Genomic DNA, 5,760 nt, shown 5'->3' with positions numbered 1-5,760 from the left:
AAATATGAAGACACGATCAACGTAATTAAAAACATATTCGTACTGTCATTTGATTTATAAGAGGAAGGAGGTAACATATTTTGGACATATATAGTCTGGCCCACAATTAGGTCAAGATAAATGTTCTAGCCTGATCTATTTAAGCTTGAGTTATTTTTACAATAACGCAAAGAGGCATATTATGTTGAAAGTTCATGTGACTTGACTGACCGGAGTACTTAAAAGCTTAAATGTCGAAAGAAAGTGGATTTGGGATAGTTTTTAATACAAAGGACTATGCGACAAACGCAGACAAGTGGAGCTGTAGAAGAGGGACGAAAGATACTAGAGGGACAGTCAAACTCATGAATCGAAAATAAACTGACAACGCCATGGCTAAAAATGAAAAGGAAAAACAGACAAATAATAGTACACATGACACAACATAGAAAACTAAAGAATAAACAACACGAACTCCAACAAAAACCAGGAGTGATATCAAGTGCTCCAGAACAGTAGGCATATCCTGCTCCACATGTGGCACCCGTCGTGCTGTTTATGAGATAACAGATCCGGTAAATAGTCTAATTCAGTAGGGTTTGTTTGTTATGCATATTTTATTTTGCTTTTTTTTATCAAAAAAGCAAAAATTAAGTAAACAGAAGCAATGGACAAATTGTCGTGTAAAAACGTATCCTCAATATCTTTTAAGAAATGTTATAATTGAACAAATCAGAGTAGAAAGCTTTAGTTGCAATTATAACCACAAATACTGTTCATTCAGGAATTAATACGTGTATTCACAATTATCACCACAAATACTGTTCATTCAGGAATTAATACGTGCATTCACAATTATCACCACAAATACTGTGCATTCAGGAATTAATACGTGCATTCACAAATACTGTTCATTCAGGAAATAATACGTGTATTCAGAATTATCACCACAAATACTGTTCATTCAGGAATTAATACGTGCATTCACCAATTCTGTTCATTCAGGAATTAATACGTGTATTCACAATTATCACCACAAATACTGTTCATTCAGGAATAGATATGTGCATTCACAAATACTGTTCATTCGGGAATTAATACGTGCATTCACAAATACTGTTCATTCAGGAATTAATACGTGCATTCACAATTATCACCACAAATACTGTTCATTCAGGAATTAATACGTGCATTCACAATTATCACCACAAATACTGTTCATTCAGGAATTAATACGTGCATTCACAATTATCACCACAAATACTGTTCATTCAGGAATTAATACGTGCATTCGCAATTATCACCACAAATACTGTTCATTCAGGAATTAATACGTGCATTCACAATTATCACCACCAATACTGTTCATTCAGGAATTAATACGTGCATTCACAATTATCACCACAAATACTGTTCATTCAGGAATTAATACGTGCATTCACAATTATCACCACAAATACTGTTCATTCAGGAATTAATACGTGCATTCATAATTATCACCACCAATACCATTCATTCAGGAATTAATACGTGCATTCACAATTATCACCACAAATATTGTTCATTCAGGAATTAATACGTGCATTCACAATTATCACCACAGATACTGTTCATTCAGGAATTAATACGTGTATTCACAATTATCACCACAAATACTGTTCATTCAGGAATTAATACGTGCATTCACAATTATCACCACAAATACTATTCATTCAGGAATTAATACGTGCATTCACAATTATCACCACAAATACTGTTCATTCAGGAATTAATACGTGCATTCACAATTATCACCACAAATACTGTTCATTCAGGAATTAATACGTGCATTCACAAATACTGTTCATTCAGGAATTAATACGTGCATTCACCAATACTGTTCATTCAGGAATTAATACGTGCATTCACAAATACTGTTCATTCAGGAATTAATACGTGCATTCACAATTATCACCACAAATACTGTTCATTCAGGAATTAATACGTGCATTGACAATTATCACCACAAATACTGTTCATTCAGGAATTAATACGTGCATTCACAAATACTGTTCATTCAGGATTTAATACGTGCATTCACAAATACTGTTCATTCAGGAATTAATATGTGCATTCACAATTATCACCACAAATACTGTTCATTCAGGAATTAATACGTGCATTCACAATTATCACCACAAATACTGTTCATTCAGGAATTAATACGTGCATTTACAATATCACCACAAATACTGTTCATTCGGGAATTAATACGTGTATTCACAATTATCACCACCAATATTGTTCATTCAGGAATTAATACGTGCATTCACAATTATCACCACCAATACTGTTCATTCAGGAATTAATACGTGCATTCACAATTATCACCACAAATACTGTTCATTCAGGAATTAATACGTGCATTCACAATTATCACCACCAATACTGTTCATTCAGGAATTAATACGTGCATTTACAATTATCTCCACAAATACTGTTCATTCAGGAATTAATACGTGCATTCACAATTATCACCACAAATACTGTTCATTCAGGAATTAATACGTGCATCCACAATTATCACCACAAATACTGTTCAATCAGGAGTTAATACGTGCATTCACAATTATCACCACAAATACTGTTCATTCAGGAGTTAATACGTGCATTCACAATTATCACCACAGATACTGTTCATTCAGGAATTAATCAATGCATTCACAATTATCACCACAAATACTGTTCATTCAGGAATTAATACGTGCATTCACAATTATCACCACTAATACTGTTCATTTAGAAATTAATACGTGCATTCACAATTATTACCACAAATACTGTTCATTCAGGAATTAATACGTGCATTCACAATTATCACCACAAATACTGTTCATTCAGGATTTAATACGTGTGTTTACAATTATCACCACAAATACTGTTCATTCAGGAATTAATACTCGATTTACAATTATCAACACAAATACTGTTCACTCAGGAATAAATACGTGCATTCACAAGTGCAAATCACTGAATACATGTGAAAACTAGAACTGTAATAAATGCAAGTATTTCCATGAAATACTATCAATTCGGAAATTATGAATACGAGTTTTTAATATTGCGAACTGTCACTGCCGAATTTTTTGCGTTAATAAATAAAACAACATCACAGAAATTTCTAAACATAATGTAATGAGGTTTATGTTTGTTGATGCAGTTCAACTTCAACTTTGTACTTTATTTGGCCTTTTAGATATTTTCGATTTGAGCGTCACTGATGAGTCTTTTGTAGGCAAAAAGCCCGTCTGGCGTATATATAAATTTTGAATCCATGTATTTATGATGAGTTTATTTTCATATGTGTTTCTCGTTTCTAGTTTTTTATATAGATTATACCGTTTGTTTTCCTGTTTTAATTGTTTTACACTTGTCATTTTGTTGCACCTTATAGCTTGCTGATACAATTTGCTGAACCTGTCTAGCTGTAGTTCACTGACATGTTACAATGAGATAAATATAAAAAAAAAATTAGGTACATCTTTCATTTGCCATTAACTTGTTGAACCCAAATTGAAATATATATAAATATAACTTTGCGGAGACGATTTTAATGTGTAAGTGAATTAAATCATTCTTTCATTTGGGATTTGGAAGTTAATAATGTTTTACCAATAGCATTTTTGTATCCATAACATATAACTCGAATATTTTCACTCATTTCGTATTATAATTTCACAACAATGTTTTCGATGTTAACTTATTGCATGATAAATAAACCCAACATTGAATATAGGATTAAAATTGTATATAAACGCCAGGCGCTCGTTTCGTCTAAAAAATACTCATCAGTGACGTTCAAATCAAAAAAATGTTTAAAAGTCCAAATGAAGTACGAAGTTGTAGAGCATTGAGGATCAAATATTCCGAAATAATTTGCCACATGAAGCTAATGTTATCTAATCCTGAGGTAGAAAAGACTTAGTATTTCAAAAAAATTAAGATTTGTTTATTATTAAGATCATATCAATCATAAGTCAATTTAACACCGAAGTGCGGACTACTCGGCTGGAGATACCCTCGGGAAATTAATCTCTACCAGCAATGGCATCGACCCAGTGGTTGTAAATAAACTCATCATAGATATCAGGATTAAAATTTTATATATACGCCAGACGCGCGTTTCGTCTACAAAAGACTCATCAGTCACGGTCAAATCAAAACATGTTTAAAAGGCCGAATGAAGTACGAAGTTGAAGAGCATTGAGGACCAAACATTCCTAAAGGTTTTGCCAAATACAGTTCAGGTAATCTAGTATATAGGTAGAAAAGACGATCTGTTTACGTCTGAACAGTAGACATAACATTTCACACTCACTGAACCTGATTCGCAGAGATGATCAAATCAAAGTAATTAAATCGCCACAGCTGTATGTGCAGACGACTATTATTTGAACTTTAAATGACTAGAATGGGAGTTTTAGCTAGCTATTATACCAGATTAAATCCTCCATTTTCTACATAAGAAAATGCTTGTACCAAGTCAGGAATATGATAACTAATATCCATTCGTTTGATGTGTTTCAGATTTTGATTTTGCCATCTGATTAGTGAATTACTGTTTTGAATTTTCGGAGTTCATTATTTTTATTGTTTTACTTTTTTCATAGTCTGAAAATGCTTTAGTTTTTCCTTACTTGGGAGTTGATAAAGGTTAAAGTTTGAATAAAACTAAAGAATCATCAGGAGGGAAAGGAAAAGTTCTTTATTGAGCAATTAGTCGCCCCAATATGTATCAATGAATGATACTTCGGGTTGAAAATTAATAAAATGAAATCAAGGTAAACAAATATTGATAACTATACTTACATGAGATTAGACAAAGAATGTATAATATTAATATTTCCTTCGATTTTATAAAATTCATGTCTCATACTGTGGATATGTCTTCGTATGAATAATATTTTTATTTTTGTTATGCTATATACCGGTATTACGTAAATCAAAGCGATGCCATGTAGTAAGTACTTGACATATAATGTTTTAAATAGATTTGACTTTTATGGATATGTATATATATATAAAGAGATTTTCCCAGATTATCTAGATAGTTGTTCGTGTAACAAAATTATTTTGTGATTAAAATTGACCTTGTGTATTGAATTAAACAATCTTTTTGTTTCAAGTGAGTAAATATCTACAAATAAAATTTTAAAATTTTAGTATATTGTAAGGTTGTCATTATAAGGCGGTTTTTAAACCTATTGTTTATTCAGAAGTTGTTTTACAGCTAGTTAATTTTTTGCTAACAGTAGTTTCCATTCATAATTTAAAAAGTGGATCTATTTATTTTGATAGTTCACCTAATCGATAACATTGATGTGATTTGTTGGTAAATAGAAATTTATAGATTTTTTTGTTTCAGTCGTGTTTACGCCATACTAGGATTTGTGTATCAGTCATCCAGGTTAAATGAATCTAACCAGTTTTAGTTTGATAGGATTCAAAGATTAATGTGTTGGAAAAGAGCCTTTTTAAGTCGATCATCTTTCAAGTTTTTTTTTAATTAGTTTTTTTTTAGCTCGATTGTAACTATTGCATTACAAGGATATATTAAAATCGTCTGTAGCTTTGAATTTAATATTCTTCAAATCAAGTGTTATGGTCTCAAAATGCTTTTTTATGTTTCTTTCCTGGTTATTTATATAACTGTGTATAAATTATTAGGTGGGAAAGCGAAAGCTCATAATTGAGCATTTAGTCATCCAAATTTAATAAAACAATGACATTTTCTGAAGAAAT

This window comes from Mytilus galloprovincialis, chromosome 12 (assembly GCF_965363235.1).
Source record: "Mytilus galloprovincialis chromosome 12, xbMytGall1.hap1.1, whole genome shotgun sequence".
Taxonomy (NCBI): Eukaryota; Metazoa; Mollusca; class Bivalvia; order Mytilida; family Mytilidae; genus Mytilus; species Mytilus galloprovincialis.
The sequence above is the reverse complement of the archived record's forward strand: the minus strand, read 5'-3'. Positions refer to the sequence as shown.